A 17,671-nucleotide genomic window follows, 5' to 3' on the forward strand; every position below is an offset into this window, starting at 1 on the left:
AGCACGTTACTCCGCTCAACAGCTGTTTCAAACGTGAAAGTGCGTGCCAGGATGCGTTAGTCCGAACCAAACCCCTTGGTTCAAACTAACGTTACTCCTCATTTTTTCGTCAGACATAGGAATTATGATACCTATGGACAGATATCATGCATCATGATAGAAAGGGGCCATGAACAGGATACACTGCAGTGCAGGGTCAAACTGAAGGAGCTGCAGAATGCCTACCACAAGATTGAGGAGGCAAGTCACTGCTCCAGCTGCTGGTTCTACAAAGAGCTGGACACAATACTTGGTGGTGACCCCACCTCCACTGCAAAGACCAGTGTGCATTATTCAGCAGCTCAGGGGCCGATCAAAAGAACTGAGCCAGGAGGAGGAAACCATGGGTGAGGATTCAGAAATGGAGAGGGACCCAGAGGCAGAGAACCAGGGACCCAGTGTTCAGAGATGCATGCAGCCAGGCGCCCTTCTCTACCCCAGAGGTATTCAGCCAGTCACAGCAGTTGGGATGTGGCAAAACAGTAACAGGAAAGGATGCCCCTAGAAAGCAGGTTTGATTTTGGGAGTCACTAAAGCTAGTTGTTGAGAGGAGGAAAGTTGCAAAAGGCTGGCTTGTTTCTATGTTCTGAGTTTGTCAGGAGGGATTTGCAGAAGACTGCCTTGTATCTGTGTGATGTATCACCACATGCCTAGTCAGAACTGTGAAACAGAGTTTTGATGGACTCCTTCACTTGACAAAGAGTTCCACAAAACTCTCATGGGGGTCTTGTGGCTTGTATACTTTGCCTGGGGTCAGCAAGTAAGTGATTGTGCTTTAAAACACGGATTCAGTGGTCTCTGTGCTGCAAACAATAGTGCTTCTGTAAAATGTTGCATTTTGCCTTCACAGCTATGAACTTGGGAGCTCAACCTTCCTCTTTGTTATCGCCGGCTGAAGTGCTACACAGGATTAGAAAGCAGCAATGGAAAAATAAGGAGGACTTTCTGCATACTGTTATGCTGCACTCCAAAGCAGAAAAACAAGAATTGAAGGAGCGGAGGGAAAGCGAGAAGAGGTACCAAGAGGTGACTGCAGCACGTCAGAACAAAGCCATAGAGTGGCTGAGAAACATTATGGAGCAGCATAGAGACATGCTCCAGGTGCTCACTGGACTGCAAGCTGAGCAGCTCTGCACCCACCCTCCCCTGCAGCAACTGTCATGAAACTATTTCCCATGTCCCACCCAGACACCACAAACACACTTTTATCAGCATCCTGGCTCCGGTCAGTACCTGCTACATTCCAAACCTGCCCTGTCACAGTCCATCCCTGCCAATTCCTAGTATCCAGCACAGTACTCAACATCCCTTTGTGACGGCGCGTTGGGGGTTCCCCGTCTCCTGCACCCCGAAATGGCACAAACAGACTGCACCAGCCAGTGGAATTGAGGGTGGTTTATTGCTCCTCCAGCACAGCGCAGCACAGATGTAATCTGGTTACAGGAACTGGGGCTAAGAGGCCTCAGTGCCCCCCCTTGAGATAGGGGAGTCCCAGCCCCCTCCCCAGCTCCTTATTCCCTGCCTTCCAGACAGGAACTAACTAACCCTCTTCCAGCCCTGCCCCCCAGCCAGGGCAGCATTCCACCTTCCTTTGTTCCTCTCCATGGGGGGTGTCTGGCCACTTGTTCAACAAGTTTGGCATTACCTCTGCCTAGTGAGGCTTTCCCTGCTGGGTCTTGCTCCAGACAGCAGGGGTCACCACATCCCAGCAAGTACCCCCACTACGTCACACCCTTCCTCTGCTGACTAGCTCTGCTGACATACAGTATCCGCTGCACTCTACTTCAAAGAATAAGGTTGCATGTGATCCCTGGACATATACAATCTGTAACTGTCCCAGGACTCCACCTTCTCCTGGGACCTTCCCTTCCAATACATGCACAGTGGTGAGATGTTTTTGTGTGTCTCTCTCTCCTCTAGTTGTTGTTGCTTAATAAAATAATTGGTCTGGTTTCAAAGAAATCTTTATTCCAGTAACTGAAAGCAAAGAAAGCCCTGCAAAGCAACAGACAATTTTCTTAAACTATCACTATACATTATCTATACCAATCACCAGCACTCATCAATCATCTCATCCCTCTACTAGCCATCTCACTTCCCTACTACTGCCTTGGAGGCTTCAGAACTTGATCACCTTACACAAGGCTGATGGAAATGCCTGATCAAGTAGGAGGAAGTGCATCAGGAGAAAGTGGGACATAAGGTTGCCAATATTGTATTTCAAAAACAAAGGGCTGTTTTCTTACTAAGCACATCCACTCTCTCCTTCTGATATTATTCTAATAATTAATACCAATCAGTACTCACATACATTTGCTGTATTTCTTACCAGTTTTTGCAGTACTCACCAACTCCTAATCTTGTTGTATATAGATTAAAAAAAATAAGGGATTACTGGCAACCCTATGTGACACTGAGATAAAAGACAAGAAGGAAGGAAACTTTTTTTCTCACATGCAAAAGGAGAAAAATGAAAAAAACCTAGAGAAAGTTGGCAAGGAGATTAAATGTATTCAGTCCAATTTTTATAATGTATCATCTACATAGATTTTATTTTTAAAAAGTTAATATATAAGTAAATAAGGCAGAATATCCGTAATTTAGAAAAGCAAGAAGCCATTATTGATGGAGGAGCATCAATATTTGTGATGAGCTTCAGGAAATTCAAGTGGCAGCAACCTAAAAATGTTTGGCCAATGAAAAACAAAAGGTTTTGCTCAAGATATAAATCTGACTATTGAGCTTATAAAAGAAAATATGAAAAAACTATCAAAAGTCAGTGAAATATGTACACTAATTCAAAATATTTTATAAACCTAGCCACAGAGAGTCAGTACAAAAAAACCCCAAACAAACAAAAAACAATAACCCTAAAAATCTACCGTACAAACACATACAATTAAAAATAGCCTTACTGCAATTAATGTTTATGACAAAAAATGTTTTGGACTAGGAATACATTAGATAACACCTCAAGCAGCTACTTCAGTAACAGAAAAAAACTGCTGCATTCGAACTACTCATTCACTAAGGCAGGGGCAGGCAAGGAAAGGCAAATGGGACGGATCCACCCTGCCAAGCCTTTTGACTCAGTGCACCCCACCAGGACCCTGAGGCCCCTTGTGGTGAAGGGATTTAGTCAGAACTAAGTGCTTGATGCAGTGTGCAAAGTCCCCTCTTCCCTGTTTTGAGCAGCCTGGAGCTGCAGCAGGCATGCAGACTGCTGGCTGGGAGTCACATAGGTAAGCATTCCAACCCTTCCCGCATCCCAACTCCGTGCCCCAGGTCAGCACCTAAACCATCTGAGCCCCCAGGTCACAACTCTCTCCTAGACACTGCACCCCCCCTTCTACGTCCCTCTATCAGGCCAGAATCCTCTCCTGTATCCATACCCACTCCTGGATCCTTCACCCCAATCACTGCCCCACGTCACAATACTCTCCTTCACCAAAACTGCCTCTCAGACCCCACACCCTCTCACGCACCCCAATCTGCTACCCCAAACTCCCTTTTGCACTCAACATCTGTTCCAGAGCCAGAAACCCCTCCACAGAAAAGTGCTTCCCTTGACCACTTATCAAAATCTTGGTGTGACCCCACCAAAATTATTGCCCATCCCTGGAAAAAAAAACCCCACAGTTTCCTCACAAAACTGAACTTGAACGCTCAGCCCTGCCAGCCACACAAATGCTAACATTTATTTTCGATCTCATATTCAACTACAGGTTGATCCTCTGCAGTCCCAGAGCGCCTTTGTCTAGTAACATTCCTGGTCTGGCATAAGCATGTACTTGATGGGTGCTCTGGGGCTGGAACACACATGGAGAAAAAAAATGAGTGCTGGGCACAGTGCCCCTCTTCTTTCCCCTCCCATCCCCTTCTGTGTGTCTCTTGTGGTGGCAGTCCCACACTTACTGATACCTTCCCCTCCCTCCTAGCATTGCTGGAGAGCAGTGAATGAGCTGTTCACAACACTCAAGCTCCAGGAAGAGCGGTGGAGCAAGGACAGGATGCATTTGGGGAGGAGGCCAGGAAGAAGCCTGGGCCACGTGCTAAGCCAAGACCAGAAGTGGAGTCCCACAGCAAGCACTAGGGGCCTGCAGCTGGAGGGATGATGGCTGGGATTTGGGGTTGGCACTTGGGATCCCAGATTGGGGGCCAGGACCCTGGGAGGAAGCAAACGGACCAGTGGCCAGGACCTGGGGCTGCATCGGAGCCCCTAGACTGGGGGCAAGCAGCCAGGACCCCAAGTAGCAACATGGTCCCCAGGTGTATAGCACACTGACTGCAAAGCTTGGGGGTGCTGCAGCACCCCCTGCACCCATACTTCCTCTGCCTATGGAGACCCCCTGGCACTCTGCATTGACCTTCCTTAGTCCAACAAATTCTCTGGTATGGCACTAATCAGGTCCCAAGAAAGTTGGATTAGAAAGGTTCAACCTGTAGAAGAACATGTAATACCTCTTCTTCTAAATACAAATCTTCTACTATTTTGGACTGTATGGTGTTTAATACAGCTTCATATGAAAACAGATATGCAATGGAAACTGTTTAATATTTTATGTGACAAGTATTTTAATTACCGTAACATGTTACTTTAGAAAACATTTTCTGGTGGGGAAGTTTGTAAACATCTATCGATCCATGGTACAGTTGGAAAGAGGCCAGGAGACTCATTCCTAATTTCCAGAACAGATGACTAGCAACAGTACTTGAACACAGATCTTCTCTGCCCAGCATTATCTATCTGTATGTTCTGGTTTATTTTTGTCACACTGAAAATCATGTGTTTCCACTATGTTCTGCTGCTAAAATTGATAATTGTAAAGTTTTGAACAGGCTAGGAAAAATCCTGTTGCATGAGTAGTCAAGGACAATCAAAAAACCCAGTTAATAGAACCAAAAATAATTTCTGATAGAAAAATTGTCAATCATTCATTTTCATCCTGGTTACACTGTCTGTTTCCTGGTCTCTTGGCCTCTACCTCTTAGCAAGCTCATATGCAGGAATTTTTTTCCTCTTTCTCTCTGTGTGTGTATGTAAATGTGGACTGCAATTTTTTTAAATATAAAGGAGTTCAAAATAGTCATGCAATGAGTGTGCATAAGAGAGGTTAATGAAAAATTTGAGTGGAAATAGTGATTGGTAAAATGATTTTGTTCTAACATACCAAAAAGTGATACAGTAATAAAGGTTTCATAGAAATTACCTTGGCTGCCTCTGCCTGCTACTTCTCTACCTTCTCAGCGAGGCCAGCAACAGGTAAGTGCGGGCAGGGCTTCCGGCCAAAAGGGCTGGACCTGGGCTGCTACTCATTGGTGGGGAGGTACAGTTCCCCCGGTACTGCCACATTGCCATCAGTCCCTCCTGCCCGCCCATCCCCCCACAACACAGCGCTCTCCCCTTCCCCCTAACACAGTGGCTCACTGCCCATCTATCACAATTCAAACCTTTCTGTGGATCACCAGCTGCTAATAGAAACTTGCCATTAATTACATATTTACGCCTGAGCCATTTTGCTAGCACTGCAACTAGGAAGAAGGGTTTAATTTAACACGTAAGAAAGGAAGTGTTAATTTCAATTATTAAATAGACTAAGCACTTCAACTTTCTCATGTTAGTTTATCAAACTTCATTTTAAATAAAGTAAAAATTAATTTATGTCCAACATAAAAGGTTTCAACGTTTTCTTTATGGCAGGGGTGGAGAACATTTTTTGGGTTGGAGGCTATTGACCCACAGAAAAATCAGTTGGGGACCACACAAGTTGGTAGCAAAACCAAAAACAAACCCTCCAAAAAAGCCCAACCCTCACTGATGTGGTCCCCAACTGAGACATCGGGGTTCCCCCGACACCGGGCTCCCCACGGCATTTAAAAGCGGCAGTGCCACATGGAGCCTGGGGTAAGTGGGTGAGTCTCCAGCTGATCCCGGGCTCCACGCAGTACTGCCACTTTGAAATGCCATGTGTAGTCAGGGGACACCTCAGCTGGCCTGGGCTATACATGGCATTTCAAAGCAGCAGCATCATATGGAGCCCGAGGTCTGGCCCCAGGCTCCAAGCAGTGCTGCTTCTTTGAAGTGCCCTCTTTTGCCCACCCCCATGTTGCCTCTTTCTGATTGAGGCCACAAAAGGGGGGAGGGGGAGAGTGACTAGTCGTTCATATCCCTAATGTTGACAATGCCAGTAGGGAAAAAAATTACGCGGATGGAAACCAATGGAATCTGGCAACCCTGTTTGGGGAACAGCAAACAAAAATATCTTCTGGGCCACACACAGAACCCCAATGTGTCACATATGGCCCATGGGCCACAGGTTGCCATCACTGTACTAGTTACTCAGTGTAATCTACGTTTTTAATTACACACAGTTTCAGGGCTGGCCTTAGGCCGATTCCCTCGAATCGGACCCCACGCCTAAAGGGGCCCCATGCCCTGAACCCGGAAGCATGGGCGGCGAGTTACATGGGCTCGTGGTGCCCATGTTCTAATATTCAGAGCCGGGGACCCTGCTCCACCAATATGTGGAGCTGGGTCTCTCCCCCGGCCCTGCCTGGAGTGGGCCCCAGCCCCTCTGCGCATCCTCCCACCCTGGCCCCACATCGTCTCCCCTTGATCCCAGCCCATCCCTGTGGGATAGTTACCTATGTGAGTGGGAGATGCTTACCTATATGAGTGGGATACACCCAGGTGTGACGTGATGTCACAGCCCGGGACTTTAAAACTGCTTGGCACCGCGTTGCACCACTCAGCCTAGCTCCGGGTTCGAAGTCCGGGGCCCGAGCACAGACTCTGGCCCCAGCCCCAGCCCCGCAAAGTGGAAGGCAGAAGGTAAGATGAGGAAGGGGAGGGGGAGGGGGAGGAAGGGGAGAGGGGAAGGGGGAAGAAAGGGGAAGGCACCAAGAGACAGGGTGGACGAGAGACAAATGCCAGGGGGCTAAGTGCAGACAATGAGGAAAAGGGCAGGAGGGGAGGTGTCAGTGGAAGGGGGGACAGGAGAGGATAAGGGCACTGGGGTCTAGAGCGGGGAGGGGGAGGTGCTGGGAGAAGGCTTGAAAGAAGGGGTGGGCATGAGAAAGGTGGAGATGGAGCAAATCATGTGTGAGGGCACAGAGGGGCATGAGGAGAATGGGGACAGACAGTGGTGAGGGGGTGGGCATCAGGGAAAAAGTGGGTAAAGGGGACAGGGGCAGTGAGGGAAGGGGGAGGCACCAGGAGGGTGCAGGGCTAAGGGAAGGTGCAGGTGCCAGAGGATTCTGGAGGTGAAGCAGAAGGGCAGACACCTGCAGGGAGGGACCAGCACCAGAGGAGAGAGGCAGGGCAGGTGTGTAAAGGGAGATGTTAGAGGGGATGAGGAGGGGTAGCTCACATGATCAGAGTGGGGCTACTGGAGGAGTGGGAACAGGGGGAGAGAAGGGCTGGTGGAGGGGGCAGGTCTCAGGAAGGCTGAGTGCAGTGAGAAGGGCAGGAGTCAGGAGAGCAGAGGAGGATGAGGAGTTGGGGGGCAGCAGGCACTGGGGAGCTGATGGAGGAGATATGGCAGCAAAGAGAAAAGGTAAAGGTTTATAAAATATTTATAAATAACTTGGGTGCCACAGTGGCACATCAAAACAAGCCACATGAACTCAGTACTGGTGCACAACACAATTCATTCTGCTCATGGGAGGAAACTCTTAGGCTATGTCTACACTAGCGGCTTAAGGGTTCTTGTGCAAGAAGTCTTACACAAGAACACGTCCACACTGCTAAGTGCGAGCTGTGCTTTTGCGCAAAAGCAGTGTGGACGCTGTCTTGCGCAAGAAAGTTCCGACTGCCATTTTAGCATCCACACTGCCCTCTTGCGCAAGAGAGCTTACACCTTTTAGAAAAGAGTGTAGCTCTTGTGCAAGATGCCCGGGTGTGTGTGTGAGTGAGCTACCTCCGGGGCTTTGCAGGGGAGGTAACTGGGGATTTTTTTGTGTGCGTTGGTTTTTTTTGAGGTATTTTGTGTGCAGTGGATTTTTTTTTTTTTTTTTTTTGCTCAACCAAAATTGCCGTGGGGGCACTGTCGAAATTGGGCCCTGCACTTCCTAAAGTCGGCCTTGGACAGTTTGCCCTGAAAAGCAGGGTGGCCAACCTCTCTCCCCCACCCCAGGATTGGCCTGTAGTCTCATAGATTTGGCATGGATCTCATGCTGATTATTGAAATCAAGCCTGGAGATTTTAATGGGATATTTTAAGAAAATAACATTAAGTCATGCTGGAAAATAAATCTCCCAGAATAGCTCCAATTAGCATTTTCTACTTAACAGAGAGACAACATATAAAATATAAAATCAATTTTAACGAACAACCTCCATAGAGAAATTACTCATGCTATGACTATAGTGATTTAAAAATAAATCAATACAATATTTAAGATGCAGCATTTCTTGTTCCTTAGCTACAAATTATGTATAGTGCTGTTAATAGAGATGTAAAGGGTTAACTGGTAAGCATGGCTTACCAGCATGCTTACTAGGGTAGTTGGTAAGAAGGCGCCAAGCTTGGCGAGAGCAGCCCCCTACTTACGGTGCACTACAGGTGGAGGGCTGCTCCAGCCCAGCTGGACCCACTGCGGCATGCTACAGATGGGGGGCTGTTCCAAGTCAACCAGGTTTACCATGCTGTGCTGGGCCCATTAACTGGTTAAACATAGTATAAATGGGATTTTGCATCTCTCCAGTACTATAAATTGTAAAATATCAGATAAAACCAAAAATTGGTAATTCAATGGCTAGACCCACGCAAACTCACTCTCTGTGTGACGCTTCACATTAAAGTAACCCAAAGCCCTAGTGTCAACTAAACCTGAGATTTGCAGTTGACAGTTTCAGTTTAAAGTACAATATAAAATACTACTAGATCTCACTCACTTCTCTCCCTACTGGTTTAGAAAGTAGGCAACATTCAACGAATTTGAGATTTTAAAAAATGAAAAATACTCTTGGGCTGTGTCTACATTGGCCCCTATTCCGTAATAGGGATGCAAATGTAGCACTTGGGAATAGGCAAATCTGCGGGGGATTTAAATATCCCCCGCGGCTTTTGCATTAACATGGCTGCCGCTTTTTTCCGGCTTGTAGATAAGCCGGAGAAAAGCGCCAGTCTGGACGCGATCCTCCGGAAAATAAGCTCTTTTCCGGAAGATCTCTTATTCCTACTTGAAAGGAAGCTTATTTTCCGGAGGATCGCGTCCAGACTGGCACTTTTCTCTGGCTTATCTACAAGCCGGAAAAAAGCAGCAGCCATGTTAATGCAAATGCCGCAGGGGATATTTAAATCCCCCACGGATTTGCCTATTCCCAAGTGCTACATTTGCATCCCTATTATGGAATAGGGGCCAATGTAGACACAGCCTTGTGGCATAAAAAGAGAGAGATACTTGTTCCAGTTCTATAAAACTGTTATGAACATAGTCAAAACACATTCATTAGATGTCAATCAGCAGGTGGCTCAAATATTCTACCACTCACAATAATAAAAATAGCTAGTTTTCCTTATGTGTATTTGTAAGTTTAAACGCAATTCTCTGAATATTTATAAATGTTGTTCTCTATAAACTGACACAGAATACACTATTATATTCACAATCTTTATAATTTAATAATTAAACTTGATAGCAGGAGACTGGACTTGATGATCTCCCGAGGGCCCTTCCAGTCCTAGTATTCTATGAGTCTATGACTCTAGTTACCACCTGATTCCAGGTCTGTTTAAAAGCACAATGTACAATTAGGAATCATTTTCTCATCTCTAATAAGGCATCAATAACTTCACTGAAGCTAAATCAAGAGATAATACAAAACCCAGAAACTGATCATGAAATTTGCATACTTACTGTAACTGGATTTGCTTTCTCCTTTCCTATATTTTAGAATTTGGAAGCTAACACCATCTGTAAGAGAAAATTAACAGTGTTTTATCTGAGAAGTTCAATGGTAATGTTTCCCCTAAATTATTCTAAGACAGACTTTCTAAAATATTTAGACGTTTGTAGCACCATAAATAATATTACCATTATAGAAACCAATATGCCAATACTTATTTCTCAATATTTTACCTGTCTTTCCAGATTATGATTTCCCAGTGCCATGAATAAGCAGAAATAGCTTTTAATTAAATAAAACTGAGTGATCTGCTCTTTATTCACAGTCCTTGCTATTTATATACAACCAGCAGGACCTAGGTCCCTGGCAATGTGGAGGAGGACCTTGTCTGTGTCCCCGAAAGAGGCGAGGCCTTGGGCAGAAGGGGCAGGGCTGGGGGCTTGGCAGTCCTCAGCACTGCCAGACAGCATCACACCTCCCGCAAGCAGCTCTCAGTGTTGTCTGGAGAATGCCGCATGGCACTCCAGTACTTCAGAAGCAGTTTAAAGGGTCTGGGCCTCTGGCCGCTGTAATAGTGGCAATGGAAGTGGCTGGGAGTTCTAGGACAACCACCTTCATTGGCAAGCCTATGTATGTCAAGCAGTTTTCATGCATTCCCAGACCAGAAGGGACCACTATGTGCATATGTACAGCACAGACCATAGAACTTTCCCCCAAAAATCCCTTGAACTTATCTTCTATGAAATCATACATTCCCTCTACTGTATCTATTTTGGAGAAAGAGGCACGTGGCACAGCTTCTTTTTTACCTAGCATTTTAGCAATTTCTGTGATCCCAACTTTATGTAAAACAGCTTCCCAGAGTTACCATAAAATGCACGATAATCTTAAAATTTAAACCATTATGGTCATAAAAATGTTAAAAGAAAATGTGTAGCCCCAATGAAAAGTATCAGTTTATGGTGCTAGAAGATGAAAATACAGCAGTGTAACTTGCAGGAGAATAAAATGAATGGAACTTCAGCCAAAATCTCTAATCAAGCACAAAATGCTACACTCAATCAACCTATGATTCACTTTGTCCAGTATTCTATCTTCAACTGTCGGTTATACCAGATACTTGGGAGAAAAGTCTAAGAAACTCCTACAGGACAATATGGAATATTATTCACACAGAGGAAATTTCTTTCTGATTTGTCAGTCAGGGGTCCATTTAGGCCAAGGCGGGCAAATTCTGGCCTGCAAGCTGGATCCAGTCAACAAGGTTAATCCCTGGCAGTCCCCCATTCTGTGTTCACCTGTGTGTGCAGGTATTGGACAATCATAGCTCTTGCTGGCCACAAATTGCTGTTCACAGCCAACGCAAGTGGCAGGGAGCAGCATTCTGGTCCGCAGCCAATAAGAGCTGCGATCATCCAATACCTGCTAAGGCACAAGTAAACATAGTGGTGATGGCCTGGCAGGGACTAAACCTGTCCGGCTGCTTTCCCCTCCTCCCCACCTCTGTTTTAGGCCTTGAATATAATGGTTTATATCCTTTAATAAAATACTTTATCTAGCATAAATGTGGGTTCTGTAATTATCCATATATTCACATACGCATCTTAACCTTTTTTTAAACTAAGCTCTTTAATAAGTTAAAGTAACAAGCCCCACAGGTTAATTATGTATTGTGTAAGTTGTATGCCCTTGTATTAGTTTTAAATCTGTTGCAAATTACTTATAAAATTTTGCTTTTTAAAAGACATTTCATTCTGTGATGGTTTGACACAGAATGCTTTGGTAGGAAGTAGTTTAACTATAGGAATAACTTCTTGATTACACAAAAAATGTCTTCATTCCTTTAAATGATCTGTGGCTATTACAACATAATTCAACTGTCAACTATATTTTTAACCCTTTGTAATTCACTAATTCACCCTGGTGTCTTTTTGCATCAGCATGAAGCTGTTTATCTTTCTGCTATGTTGAGGTAATGCTTGAGCGCTAAATTATTTTGCTATATCAGAAGAGGTTAGGGGGTAGAGAAAAACTAAAACTATTCTATAAATAGTTTTCAGTTTTATTTTATTTAGTTTTCCATGAATTTATCAGTATTTATTATCACCAGAAAAAAAAATTGGTGCAAAATTTCTGGGTAAATATCAACATTTATTTTAGTAGATGGAAAGAATGGGGAGAAAGTATTCAGTAGATTAATACTTTGAATTCTGTTCATCAACGTCATCTGCTGCAGAACTAAAAAAACAACTTAAGACAACTTACCAAGAAAACAGTATCTCTCTAACCCACAAATACAACTTCATTTGGTTAAACAATTTATTGTTGTAGACTTAGAACTATTAGTCGATAAATATTTACATTTAATAACTGGGCCAGACTGTTTGCAGAGCATGCACTCAACTTCATCCTTTTCTCCTCTGCTTTTTTTAAACTTTCAAATATTTCCTAGTGTTCTGAAACATATTCTGATACAGATTTGTGTTGTCTTCCCATTTTAGTCAATAAAATCTTTAAAACACTATCTTCGAACACCTTGAAATGTGTATATGGTGGATGTGAGAGCCATCAGTAAGTTCAGATGTGCAGATATGTCACAGTTTGTATGCATGCCTGTTTATTTATTGTGTGTAACCTTATATCAATAGGCATCAGTACAATATAGTTGAAGAATACTAAAATAGGATGAAAATCTGAAAAAAAAACCAACTTTGTAAAACCTAGCAAATTTTCAGTAAAAATCAGGTTAAACTGAAAACAAAGGAGCCTGTCTATAAATTAAGTTTGTGCCTGTCTATAAATTGGCCCAAGTAATAATTTATAATCCATCAAAACACAACTGACCATGTACAGTGCCACACAGCCCCAATTTATTTTACTCTGCCACTGCAAATTAGTATTTGTCCCAAACTCTACATCATACAGCCCTTTTGGAATTATGTAACATTATAGATCCCCATGTTGCTCTCAACACAAAAAAACCTTACTGAAAGATAAATTATTTGGGATGGATTAGAAATTGAAAAGCTGCTTAAGTCCTTTACGTACTGGATACAGATGCACAGACAGTTGAATAACCATTTAATCAACTAATGGAGATACGTCATTCTCTAAAGAGTATACTGGTAAATGCACAAGGTTTAAACATCAAAGCAACTCAAACCCCTGTAAATCCTGAGGGAACTGGAAGAGAGTAAACGGTCAAGCTATACTATCCCTCTCTTATCTGTTCAATGCAGCCTCAAATAAACTCTAACACAGGAGAAGGTGCTAAAATCTGTGATTGGTAGACCCTGTAGCTTCATGAATACTAGATGGAACAGAATCCAATTTAGTGAGGTTGTTAATGAAAATATGGTGATAAAGTCAGTGAGTTTTGTCTGCACCCTGGCCCGGTGAAGATGCTTGTACAACCTTCCACAGCTCTATCACTCCTGGGGAAGGAGGGAGAGAAAAGCATGTTAAAAACATGCCACAGAAATATAGTACAATGACAGAAAACACTGTGGTGCGTGGTGATTTATATGCCATGTATTTGCAGTTTTGACTTTTGCTTAATGAAGCAGCAGCAGTGATAAAGTATAATTGAGGGCCTGTCTACACTGAAAACACTACAGTGTAGAAACTGACTATATCAACGAGAGGGATTTTCCTACCAGCGTACGTAATCCACCTCCCCAAGAGGCAGTAGCTAGGTGATGGAAGAATTCTTACACCGATCTGCTACGGTCTACACAAGTACTTAGAGAAGCTCAACTATGCTGCTCTCAGATGTGGATTTTTCACACCCTTGACTGATCAAACAGATCAAAGTTTCTACCGTAGATCAGGCCCGAGATATAGTGATATTTCTAAACTAAACTTCAGCAATGAAGTCTCGTATCAATGTTGAGAAAAGAAATTGAGACATGCCAGATAACCCTATTCTTCACACAGGCATGAGCAGAGCAGCCAAGTTCACCAAGAGTCCAGAAACCTGTTTGGAGTTTTGGTTTTTGTTTTTAGATGACTGAAATCAGTAACATGTATCTTAGTGTACAGTATCCAGAATGGAGGCATTTTTATATAATTCACCCTCATGCATTTTTTAAAAAAGTGTTCCAGTGTATGGAAGGTACAAAGGACTATTTACTGTCACTGGGAATCCACTATACTTCAGTCTCAACACTCTCTCTCTCTCACACACACACATTCTCTTTCTTTTTAATTAATCTTTAGCAGTTATGGTAGCAAAGAAAACCTTGAAAACCAGCCCATATTTGATTAGTGCAGTGATGTCTGCCTGAAACAATAGATCTGAGAAAAGAACAGGGTGAGACTTTCAATGGGTGCTAATTCAGATGCCAATTATGATATTTCAAAATACCAACTTTGTGAACTATTATATTGTTCATAAAAACCTGTAAAAATAAAAAGCAGAATCACAACATGATTAGCTACACAATCACCTCCGAGTGACTATTCATTTTGCCTCAGCAAAGGTAAGAAAGAAAGTAGGTGTGTCTGGTTTCATTTTCTGAAGGAGGCCTCAATTTTCAAAGGCAGCAAACACTGAATGAAGCCATGCATAATTTTTAATTCTACAGATGAAAGGGTGAAAAAAAGATTTTTAAAAGCTCCAAACTTAAAGAATTTATTAGAAAAATAAAAAAACCCACAGGGAAGGTTTTAAACATTGTCAGAAAGACCCTTGCAAGCGTGAAAACTTGCTATGTAAATGATATTGATATTTTAAAATACTAAGAGAAACGATGCCCTCGCTTTTTTGGAACTTGTACAACATTGTTAAAAAGTATTATATTCATAGTCTTCTGTCCACTCTATGCAGCACAAATACTTAAATTATTTTAAAAAGCAAACACTACAGTATATGACCAAAAATGATGAGGCATTTCAATCTTCAATTTCATTTTTAAAATACCCATATTCATGAGTTCCTATTATGGGATTGATCAATAGCTCAAAAGAAATCCTGATTAAACACAAATAGTACTTTAGGTGATGCCGTAAGAGTAGAAAAAATGACTGGAGAAGATTTATTTTATAACATAAGGGTGAAAATTAAACAACTTTAAACATCCTTTTAAAATAAGTGCTGTAGACACTTTGGGAATGAAGGTTGTCAATAACTCTGAAATGTTTCTAACTCTCAACAAAATATTATGGCCATTCTTTCAAAAGTTTACAGATGAACACTGACTTAATACAGCTTTGAAACTTTACCGTGGAAAAGAAAAACGCTGTTTTTGGTAGGGATGTAAGCGAGTAGTCAACCGGAGTATCGACTACTCACTTCCCATTCTTCCTTGCTGCCTCTTAAAAGCCAGTTCCCCCCAGCACTGTCTCCAAGGTCTGCCTGCGCAGGGGAATCTGTGATGATCTGGTCGAGTGGGGCTACCACAGTGGCTATCGTTGAGTGGGGCTGAAATGTTGAGACAAGAAGCAGCTGTGTTGGCCGCTGCCAGCCTCACCTAGGGAGATCGATGGAGCCGGTGACCTGGGTGAATGTATGGAACACACCGATGATGATGATGGCAATGCCAATGAAGCCTGGGTTAACGATGGCATAAGGAGCCTGGTGCAGTCATGTGATGATGCCAAGCCGGGCTGTACCATAGCTGATGCCGATGGTGCCAGTGATGGAGTAGAAGACAACATCCAAGGTGGAGGCATGTCAGTGTTGGGGTTCTTAGGTGCTGCTGTCATGGCTCCTTCCCCACTCTGGCATGATAAATGCAGAAGTGGGGGCCAGTAAGTGTACCCCAAAGCCTTATCTACCAGGCTTTGGTATAAAACTTCCCCAAAAATCTTAAAAACCTAGATCTTGGGAATAAAACTTCTGCTGCCACCACCCAAATGTTGATAAAGAAATCAGGGGAAAGATCATTTAGGAAATCTCACCCCTAAAATAAAAATCAGGACACACAAGTAACCAATGCCACGTTAATAAAAAGAAAAGAAAGAACTTGTATTATTACAACAATATTCCTGTGCAGGCATAATGACTAGATAGGAAGGTAACAAAATATACTCATGGAGAAACTCCATGGGCCTAGAACTTAGTTACAAAGAAAAGCCAAAACATCTTTTAAACAGTGCCAGATATCAGATCCCATACCCAACCCTTAAAACAATAAAGCCTAACGAAACTACCTAAACTTTACCCTACTTACAGAAAATGAGGAATGGTGTCTTGGAGACAGAGAGAGACATGCTTGTCCCTCTCTGTAGCTGCAGAGAACACACCCAGAGAGACATAAAGGAGAGAGGAAAAAACCCAAATTTCTTTGTCCCAGTTTGAATGTCCCACCTACATTCCTACTGGTCACTCCACCTGGCTAGGTGTAGTTAACCCCTTAATCCCCAAGCTGCTGCCTAATCCTCATAATCATGACAGCTGCATTCAGTGCTGTCTCTTGTGTTGTCTTTGGCACCAACTTGTGACGCCTACTTAGCACGGAGGAAAGCAGTCATGCCGGTGTTGCTGACTCCTGCCTGGTCTCAGAATGAGCTCTCTTGTGCGGCACCGAATGTTTAGGTGGTGCCGTGCCAGAGGTGCCAGGCGATTTCACCGGAGAAACCAGGGTTTTCGTTTTTGCCTTCTCAGATGAGGTGGAGGGAAACTTTTGTTCAAACCTCTGTCTGCTTCCTTGCTCCTGTGTGGCAAGTCATCTCATGAAGGCTGAAGTGACTTTTCATACAGGTAAGTCTTCAGTCTATTGGCATAGTCTTGCCATGCTCTAGCAGGCAGGTTTGAGCAGTGCAGACACTACTGCGTCATATGGGCTTGGCCGAGGCACTTTATACCAGAGGTATTGCCAACCGAGGCTGGCATGGCCTCATGACAGGAGTCGCAGCATTTGAAGCCTGGGGACCCAGGCATGTGGAAACAGGGCTACGAATGACGAAATGGGTTGATTTAGATAGCTGAATCTGTGGCTTCACTGATCCAAAATGCCAACTGCTGTGCGAGTTGCCTGAGCTTGTAGTTTGAGAAAAAAATCAAGTAAACTACACTTTTAAAAGAACGTATAAGAAATTTGTAAATTAGGATACAATACATTTGGCATAAAAAACAAAGCAGGCATGGTGGAAGGATCATAATGCAACAGACAAACGCTCAACCAGTTGAACTCGTAAGCCTATTGCTAAGTTTACCAGTCTTGACAAATCTCACTATTTTTCTTTCCTTTTATAACCTCTCTTCTGCCCTTATTCTATAACATTGTAACATCCATAAAAAATGTCATTTCTGCTAGGAATATTGATCAACAGTTTTTATTGTAGTTTTCCCCTTGATTTATCCTATGAAAATCAACTGCTGTTACAAAGGAGCAGCTTCTATATTTTCCTGACTACTAAATGGGTTACTAGTCTTATCAAAATATGCATTCCAGATAAAAGTGCAAAATATTAAATATACACATAATTAATCAATAGATCCTGTTTTTTTGGGCTCACCACTAAAAATAGGAGCGCAGATGGGAGCCAGCCCGCGAGGGCAACTGTGAGACAACAGTGCAGGATAGCAGTAGCCCCTGTCCACAGGGAGCTTGGACCCCCATGAACAATAGTCTCTGTCTGCAGCAAGCCTGTATAATTGACAGGATTAACCAATAAACCCAGATTTATCGTTTAATTGTGTAGGTGTCTATATGTTGACACCCTATTTGGGAATTTGTGGGTTTTGTTCATTTTTAATTATTTTTATGTTATTTCATGTAAAGACAAAAGAAATTCTGAAATAAAAATGCTAAATCTGACGGAAACTATTCCAGGACAC

General features: G+C 43.2%; 1 protein-coding gene across 14 annotated transcripts in view; it reads right to left on the reverse strand.

The window, feature by feature from the left end:
- The window catches only part of SGMS1 (sphingomyelin synthase 1), a 211,785-nt gene that overhangs the window by 51,826 nt on the left and 142,288 nt on the right, over positions 1-17,671 (reverse strand). For all 14 annotated transcript variants that reach the window (XM_089780152.1, XM_075935077.2, XM_075935069.2 and 11 more), the window contains one exon: positions 9,900-9,956. The gene's annotated coding sequence lies outside the window, so the exon portion shown is untranslated. The remainder of the gene's footprint in view (positions 1-9,899; positions 9,957-17,671) is intronic.

The sequence above is a fragment of the Pelodiscus sinensis genome, chromosome 8, assembly GCF_052426305.1.
Source record: "Pelodiscus sinensis isolate ZL-2025 chromosome 8, ASM5242630v1, whole genome shotgun sequence".
Taxonomy (NCBI): domain Eukaryota; kingdom Metazoa; phylum Chordata; order Testudines; family Trionychidae; genus Pelodiscus; species Pelodiscus sinensis.